Source organism: Physeter macrocephalus, chromosome 1 (genome assembly GCF_002837175.3).
Source record: "Physeter macrocephalus isolate SW-GA chromosome 1, ASM283717v5, whole genome shotgun sequence".
Taxonomy (NCBI): Eukaryota; Metazoa; Chordata; class Mammalia; order Artiodactyla; family Physeteridae; genus Physeter; species Physeter macrocephalus.
This window is the reverse complement of record NC_041214.2, coordinates 135,058,393-135,067,918: the sequence shown is the minus strand read 5'-3', so window position 1 is coordinate 135,067,918 and position 9,526 is coordinate 135,058,393. Positions and strand designations below refer to the sequence as shown.

Sequence of the window (9,526 nt, the reverse complement as noted above, 5' to 3'; positions counted from 1 at the left end):
CTTAATCCGATAGAAATAGATGCTAGGCTCTTCCTTGATTTGGAAGGTAAGTGATTCTATTAATTTACTATGACTGCCGTAACAAAGTACCACAGACTAAGTGGCTTAAATAGCAGACATTTATTTCTCATAGTTCTGGAGGTTGGAAGTCCAAGATCAAGGTGTGTTGGATCAAGGTGACTGCTTTCCTCTCAGGCCCTCTCCTTGGCTTGCAGATGGCTGCCCTTTTGCTGCCTCTAATTATGGTCTGTTCTCTGTGTGAACCTCCTTGGTGTCTGTGTGTGTCCAAATTTCCTCTTCTCATAAAGACATTAGTCTGATTGGATTAGGGCCCTCCTTAATGGCCTCATTTTAACTTAAGTATTCCTTTCAATACCGTATTTCCAAATCGAGTCACATTCTGAGACACTGGGGGTTAGGACTTCAATATACAAATTTTGGGGGGCACAATGCAGCCCATGTTATGATTAAATATTTTTCCTTGGGTATTATAAAAAAGACAATAGATTTAAGTTTTCTCCATAGCTTCACGGCTTCTTCATTTTTTTTTTTTTTTTTTTTTTTTTTTGCGGTACGCAAGCCTCTCACTGCCGTGGCCTCTCCCGTTGCCATGGCTCACGGGCCCAGCCGCTCCGCGGCATGTGGGATCCTCCCGGACCGGGGCACGAACCCGTGTCCCCTGCATCGGCAGGTGGATGCTCAACCACTGCGCCACCAGGGAAGCCCGCTTCTTCATTTTTGTTTGTATTTTTTTTTTTCATTTAAGATAGGAAATACTTTATTCAAACCCATCAGAGAAATGGATAGCTTGAGTCTGTAACAAAGTGTCAGTTTTTAAAGCATCGGTCAGTAATTGTATATGAGTACATACAAAGTAATTGATCAGACCACAACTTTTCAATGTTTAAAACAGAATAAACTTCCTGTAAAAGCAACACCTTTGTGACATTTTCACTTTAGTATTTTTCTCCTTCTTCCTCTCCCTCTCTTTCAACAGAATCCACATCAACCTCCACATAATCCTTCTCAAGGGCAGCCATGTCCTCACGGGCCTCAGAAAACTCTCCTTCCTCTATGCCCTCATCCACATACCAGTGAAAGGCACACTTGGCATACGTCAGGTCAAACTTGTGGTCCAGGCGAGCACAGGCCTCAACGGTGGCATGCTGCTCAGCATGCATGCAGCCCACTGTACTTTGGCCAGGTCTCCACCAGGTATCACAGTAGGAGACTGGTAATTAATGTCAACTTTGAAGCCAGTGGGGTACCAGTCCACAAACTGGATGGTGCCCTTGGTCTTGATGGTGGCAGTGGTAGCATTAACATCTTTGGGAACCATGTTGCCACGGTACAACAGGCAGCAAGCCACGTATTTACCATGGTGAAGGTTGCATTTCACAACCTGGTTGGCTGGCTCAAAGCAAGCGTTAGAGATCTCTGCTACCAGCAGAGGTGATAGGGGCATATGTAGCCAGAGGGAAGTGGATGTGGGGATAGGGCACCAGATTGATCTGAAATTCTGTCAGATCAACATTCAGGGCTCCATCAAACCTCAGGGAAGCAGTGATGGAAGACACACCTTGACCTATCAACCTATTCAGGTTAGTATATGTTAGGTGCTGAATATCAAGGTTTCTAAGACAGATGTCATAGATGTCCTCATTGTCTACCATGAAGGCACAATTAGAGTACGCCAGGGTGGTGTGGGTGGTGAGGTTGGAGTTGTAGGGCTCAACTACAGCTATGGAAACCTGGGGGGATGGGTAAATGAAGAACTCCAGCTTGGACTTCTTGCCATAATCAACAGAGGGACCTTCCATCAACAGGGAGGTGAACCTAGGACCAGTTCCCCCACCAAAGCTGTGGAAAACCAAGAAGCCCTGAAGACTTGTACATTGGTCAGCCAGTTTCCAAATTCGGTCCAAGACGAGGTCAGTGACCTCCTTGCCAATGGTGTAGTGATGTCGGGCATAGTAATTGGCAGCATCTTTCTTGTCTCTGATGAGCTGCTCAGGGTGGAGGAGCTGGGGGTAGGTGCCAGTGAGAACTTCATCAGTGACCGTGGGCTCCAGGTCTACAAACACGGCCGTGAGCACATGCTTGCCAGCAGTTGTCTCACTGAAGAAGGTGTTGAAGGAGTCATCTCCTCCCCCATTGGTCTTGTCAATTGGCATCAGGCCGTTGGGCTGGATGCCATGTTCCAGGCAGTAGAGCTCCCAGCCGGCATTGCCGATCTGGACACCACCCTGGCCAGCATCAATGGAAATGCACTGGCACATAGTTGCTGTTTTGTGGCTGCCGAGCAGATGGCAGAGAGGAGGAGGCAGGGTTGTTCCTTCTTCCAGAGCAACTCTTAGGTGGTCGATGTAAGAGAACCTGCCTTATTTGTATTCTTGATGGGACTCAGAACCACTCTTCCCCTTTTGCATGGGAAAAAGGGAGGTAAATCTTCTCTTCTGGAAAGTGTCATAGGTAATGCAATATTTCTCAGTCTTTTTACTGTCCCAACACATAGACACATAGGAGGGATGTCACATAGCCACAACAAACGAGTGGCTTACTAAGAGCTTGAGTTGTGGAATCCCTATTTAAAAGCTGTGTGACTTTGTCCAAAGTCTTAAACTTCATAAGGATACTGTCTAAGCTGCTTTAACAGAGATCTCTATAATACCATGACTTAAGAAGAGAGAAGTTTATTTTTCTGTCCTGTATCACCTCACAGTGAAGTATCACAGAGTGGGATGGGCAGATCACTCTATCCTTAAAAGACAGCTTCTACCTCTGGGTCCATAATGGCTGTTCCACCTCTTGCCATCGTATCTGCATCTCAGCCATCAGGAACAGGGAAAGGAGAAAGAAAAACACACCTGTATTTATTTTAATGTCAAGGCTTGGCATATGAGTTCTCTTATAGCCCATTGCTAACAAGTCATATAGACGTATTTAGTTGCAAAGATGGTGGAGAAACGTAACCTATAATTAAGTGGCCATGGGTGCAGCTAAAACATGGGGTTTTATTAATAAAGGAATAGAAGAATAATGAATATTGTTTTGTGTCTTGGGTTCCTGCAAAAGCAGAGCCTAAGCAAGGACTTGGATGTAGCTAGTTCAAGTGCATTTACCTAAGACGATGATATTGATCCCAGGAAGCAGAGTGAGGGAGTGGGCAGAGTAGGACAAGGAAAAAAGCCAATAAAGGGTATGCTACCCAGATGGAAATCACTGTGGGAAACTGAGGCCCATTTACTCTGGGGATCATCTGTAGAACCACACAGAATGTGCCTCAGAATTGTTTCAGTGAAGGTTGAGGAGGCTGGGGCATTTATCCACTGACTTCCATCCCTCATCATTTATTAACTCCCCTGCACTTCAGTCTATAGCCCTGCTCAGACTGTGTAAGTTTCCATGGTGTTGAAGGATACACCAAAGGACTCCACGGCACCCCCTGGAGCTGGAGCATTGCAATATTCATGCAACTGTTCACACTACTGGCACTAATGTCAAATGGGCCAAAGCGATTTGGCCCAGGGCATCTTAGGTGTCTGCTCCTGGGTAGAACTAAACCTCTTGGCCTTTGTCCTAAATATGTCAGTGACGGGTGACTGTAAAAGGGGAGAGAAACAAGGCTCTCTCAGGTTACTCAAGGAGGAAAACACCTGGTTTGGTCTATTAGAGATAAAGAAATGACAGCAAAAAGACCTAGATGGCTGGGGAGGAGATTTTGTGCTGGGAAATTATGGGAGCTAAGGTGCTGGTATGAGTTATTTGGTGCCAGTCCTGGAGGACCTTGAGTACCATACTGGGAAGTTTAAACTAGATATAATATAGAAGTGTATACGTTCTGGATTTCTAAAAAGAAATACTTCTGTAACGTATAGGGTGGTTGGGAGAGCTTAGAGGTAGAAGACCAGTTTTTTTTTTTTTTTTTTTGCGGTACGCGGGCCTCTCACTGTCGTGGCCTCTCCCATTGCGGAGCACAGGCTCCAGACACGCAGGCTCAGCGGCCGTAGGCTCACGGGCCCAGCCGCTCCGCGGCATGTGGGATCTTCCCGGACCGGGGCACGAACCCACGTCCCCTGCATCGGCAGGCGGACTCTCAACCACTGCGCCACCAGGGAAGCCCTAGAAGACCAGTTTTGAGATGATTATAGTGATCTAAGCATGAGATGATGAAAGCTGAGACTAAGGTGAGTCCAGTATGGAGAACCAGGAAGAAAGGTGTCAAAAAGGTAGAGAAGGATATGAGGGGAAAGGAAAGCAGGGGTCAAAGAAGGTAAAAGTAAGAAAGTGGAATGACAAAGGAGAAAAAAGGAATGGAGATTGGTGTGCGGGACAATGACTACATTGTTTCCATGAAGCTTGCTTTAAAATGTGAAGAATTAAAATGTAAAAAATTCAAGTAATATGAAATTTTCTAGCCAGAAAATATCCCTGGATAATCATAGGAAAAAGGAAGAGTATGGTGGCAATTCAGATCATCATGAAGTTGATGACAGATGTCAGGAAGGTACCAAAGTCAAATTTTGACATTTTGTACCAGATAGGCTTTAGAGTTGGTTATTAACCCTTCAATTTGTTCTCAAGTCTCCTTACTTGGTCCAAATCATTCTAATTCAGAATAAGTATAGGACTTAAATATGGAAGATTATAAGTAGCATTTTAATCTAAATTATCCAAATCTAATTCCTTCCTGAAAATACACTCTACACAATATATTTTTATTAGTATTTGGTTTTAAAAGCACCCAAAGAGGGAAAGGTTATCATTATTAAATGACAAAAAAACTTCTTGTTTCGTACTAAGGAAAATAAAAGTCATTACATTTTGAAATACTGAAACAACACATTTTAGGCTAAACTACATAAGACCAATTGCTCCTTTTAACCATTTTAGGAAAAAACCTTAAAAAAAAATACTTTCAAAGTTACAGATGACTTGCAAGAAAATTACAAAAAATTCTTAAATATCTTTTATCCAGATTCACAGGTTAGCTGTTTGCCACATTTACTTATCACTGCCTCTATTTATAATATATATTATTATTAATTTTCCCCTGAACCATGTAAGAGTTAGTTACAGATATCATGTCCTTTTATTTCTAAATACTTCAATGTGTATTTTTTAATAAGGACATTCCTTCACGTAACCACAGTCCAATGATCATATTCAGGAAGTTTAGTACTATGACTTAATATACTTTCAATATTCAAATTCTGCCAGTTGTTCAATAATGTTCTTTACAGCATCCTCCCTTGCCTCCAATATCCAATTTAGGGTCACCCATTGCATTTAGTTGTCATATTTCTTTTAGTCTCTGTGTTACTTATCTATTGCTGCATAAGAATTACTCCAAAATTTAAGCTAAAAATAATAAATATTAATTGTATATTAATCTTATATCCTGCAACTTTACTGAATTCACTTATTCTAATAGTTTTTTGGTGGGGAGTTTAGGGTTTTCTATGTATAGTATCATGTTATCTGCAAATAGGGACAGTTTTACTTCTTCCCTTCCTATTTGGATGCTTTTATTTCTTTTTCTTGTCTGATTGCTATGGCTAGAACTTTCAATACTATGTTGAATGGAAGTGTCAAGAGTGGGTATCCTTGTCTTGCTCTTGGTTTTAGAGGAAAAGCTTTCAGCTTTTCACCATTGAGTATGATGTTAGCTGTAGGTTTGTCATATATGACCTTTATTATGTTGAGATATGGTCCCTCTATACCAACTCTGATGAGAGTTTATATCATAAATGGATGTTGAATTTTGTCAAATGCCTTTTCTGCATCTATTGAGATGATCATGTGATTTTTATCCATCCTTTTGTTAATATGGTGTATCCCATTGATTGATTTGCAGATATTGCATCTCTAGAATAAATCCCACTTGATCAAGGAGTATGATTCTTTTTATATATTGTTGAATTCAGTCTGCTAATATTTTGTTGATTATTTTTGCATCTATATTCATCAGAGATATTGGCCTGTGATTTTCTGTTTAATAGTGTGTTTGTCTGGTTTTTGTATCAGGGTAATATGACCTCAAAGAATGAATTTGGGAGTGTTACCTCCTCTTCAATTTTTTGGAATAGTTTGAGAAGGATAGGCATTAGCTCTTCTTTATATGTTTGGTAGAATGCCCATGTGAAACTGTCCAGTCCTGGACTTTGGTTTGCTGGGAGTTTTTTGATTACTAATTCAGTTTTATTTTTGGCCATGCTGCACGGCATGTGGGATCTTAGTTCCCCAACCAGAGATCGAACCCACGCCCCCTGCATTGGAAATGCGGAGTCTTAACCACTGGAGTGCCAGGGAAGTCCCTACTAATTCAGTTTTATTACTTGGAATCATTCTGTTCAGATTATCTATTTCTTCATGATTCAGTCTGGGAAGATTGTGTGTTTCTAGAAATGTATCCATTTCTTCGAGGTTGTCCTATTTGTTGGCATATAACTATTCATTGTATTCTCTTATGATTTTTTTAATATCTCCGTAATATCAGTTGTAATTTCTCCTCTTTCATTACTTATTTTGTTTGGGTGTTCACCCTTTTTCTTTTGGTGAGCCTGGCTAAAGACTTATCAGTTTTGTTTATCTGTTCAAAAAAACCCAGATCTTGGTTTCATTGATCTTTTCTATTATTTTTTTTTTGGTCTTTATTTTATTTCCTCTCTGATCTTTATTATTTTTCCTTCCCTCTGCTGACTTTGGGATTTGTTTGTTCTTTTCTAATTCCTTTAGATGGTAGGTTAGGTTGTTTATTTGAGACTTTTTTTTATTTCTTGTGGTGGGCCTGTATCCATATCAGCTTCTGTCTTAGAACTGCTTTGGCTGAATCCCATAGATTTTTTTTTTTAAGATTTTTTTTTTTTTTGATGTGGACCATTTTTTTTTTTTTAAAGTTTTCATTGAATTTGTTACAATATTGCTTCTGTTTTATGTTTTGGTTTTTTGGCTGTGAGACATGTGGGATCTTAGCTCCCCAGCCAGGCATCAAACCCACACCCCCTGCATTGGAAGGCGAAGTCTTAACCACTGGACCACCAGGGAAGTCCCAAGAATCCCACAGATTTTAGACAGTTGTGTTTTTATTTTCATTTGTCTTGAGGTATTTTCTGATTTCCTCTTTGATTTCTTCATTGACCCATTGGTCTTTAAGTAGCATGTTGTTTAGTCTCCATGTCTCCCCATTTTTCATCCTGTAATTGATTTTTAGATTCATACCTTGTGGTTGGAAAAATTGCTTGATATAATTTCTAAACTCTTAAGTTTGTTGACTTGTTTTGTGGCCTAGAATGTGATCTATCTGGGAGAACATTCCATGTGCACTTAAAAAGAATGTGTATTCTGCTGATTTGGATGGAATGTCCTGTAGATATTCATTAAGTCCAACTGGTCTATTATGTCTTTAAGACCATTATTGCCTTATTGATTTTCTGTCTGGATGACCTGTCCATTGATGTAAGTGGGGTGTTAAAGCCCCCTACTAATATTGTGTTATTGTCAATTTCTCCCTCCATGTCTGTTAGTATTTGCTTTATATATTTAAGTGCTCCTGTTAGGGTGCATATATATTAATGAGTGTAATATCCTCTTCTTGTATTAATCTCTTTATCATTCTCTAATGCCCTTCTTTATCTTTTGTGGTAGACTTTATTTTAAAGTCTATTTTTTCTAATATGAGTATTGCTACATCAGCTTTCTCAATGTTTCCATTTGCATGAAATATTTTTTTCTATCTCCTAACTTCATTCTGTGTGTATCTTTAGTTCTGAAGTGAATCCCTTGTAAACATCATATCAATGGGTCTTGTTTTTTATCCAATCAGCTACCCTATGTCCTTTGATTGGAGCATTTCATTCATTGACATTTAGAGTGATTATTGATAGGTATGTACTTCTTGCCATTTTGTTACTTGTTTTCTGGGTTTTTTTGTAGTTCTTCTCTGTTCTTTTCTTCTTCTTTTTTTTTTTTTTTTTTGTGGTATGTGGGCCTCCCTCTGTTGTGGCCTCTCCCGTTGCGGAGCACAGGCTCCGGACGTGCAGGCCCAGCGGCCATGGCTCACGGGCCCCCCCGACCGGGGCACGAGCCCGGTTCCCGTGCATCGGCAGGCGGACGCGCAACCACTGCGCCACCAGGGAAGCCCCTCTTTTCTTCTTCTTTTAGTTTCTTCCCTTGTGGTTTGATTATTTTCTTTAGTGATATGCTTGTGTTCCTTTCTCTTTAGTTTTTGTGTGTCCGTTGTAGGTTTTTGATGTGCCGTTACCATGGGGTTCATATATGTTGACCTATAACTATATCTACTTGTTTTAAACTGGTAGTCATTTAAGTTCAATCACATTCTAAAAGATCTACATTTTTTCTCCCCTCTCTCACATTTTGTGTTTTTGATCTTATATTTTACATCTTCATGTCTGTCCCTTAACTGTTTATTATTGTTATAGTTGATTTTATGATTTTTGTCTTTTAATCTTTGTAATAGATTATTTAAATGGTTGATCCACAGTCTTTACTATATATTTGCCTTTACAAGTGGGATTTTTCCTTTCCTATAAATTCTTACTTCTTGTTGTAGCCTTTTCTTTTCCACTTAGAAAAGACCCTTTAACATTTATTTTTAGGTTTAGTTTAGTATTGATGAACTCTTTCAATTTTTGCTTGTCTGAGAAGTGCTTTAACTCTCTTTCAATTCTAAATGATAATCTTATTGGGTAAATTATTCCAGGTTGTAGGTTTTTCCCTTCTAGTACTTTAAATATATCATGACAGTCTCTCCTTGCTTGTGAATTTTCTGCAGAAAAATCAGCTGTTAGCCTTATGGGGGTTCCCTTGTATATGACTTTTTGTTTTTCCTTGCTGCCTTTAGAATTCTCTCTTTAACTTTTGCCATTTTAATTATGATATGTCTTGTATAGGTCTCTTTGGGTTAATCTTGTTGGGACTTTCTATGCTTTCTGTACCTGGATATCTCTTTCCCTTTTTGGGGGAGTTTTCAGCCATAATTTTATTGAATATATTTTGATCCCTTTCTCTCTCTCTTCTCATTCTGGGACCCCTATAATGTGAACTTTAGTATACTTGATATTGTCCTAGAGGTTCCTTAACCTTTTCTCATTTTTTAAAAAACTTTTCTCATTTTTAAAATTTGTTTTTCTTTTTGCTGTTCTGATTGGGTGATTTTCATTATTCTATCTTCCAGAATGCTTATGTATTCTTCTGTATCACCTAGTCTGGTGTTAATTCCTTCTATTGTGTAATTCATTTCAGTTATTGTATTCTTCAGCTCTAACTGGTTCTTTTTTTTGTTTTTTTTTTTTTTTGTGGTACACGGGCCTCTCACTGTTGTGGCCTCTCCTGCTGCGGAGCACAGGCTCTGGACACACAGGCTCAGTGGCTATGGCTCACGGGCCCAGCCACTCCACAGCATGTGGGATCTTCCCGGACCAGGGCATGAACCCGTGTCCCCTGCATCGGCAGGTGGATTCTCAACCACTGCGCCACCAGGGAAGCCCCTAACTGGTTCTTTTTT

General features: G+C 40.0%; 1 pseudogene; it reads right to left on the bottom strand.

Annotated features, from left to right (window-relative positions):
* Positions 1 to 956: 956 nt before the first annotated feature.
* Positions 957 to 2,279, bottom strand: LOC102979489 (tubulin alpha-1A chain-like; annotated as a pseudogene).
* Between the last annotated feature and the right edge of the window lie 7,247 nt (positions 2,280 to 9,526).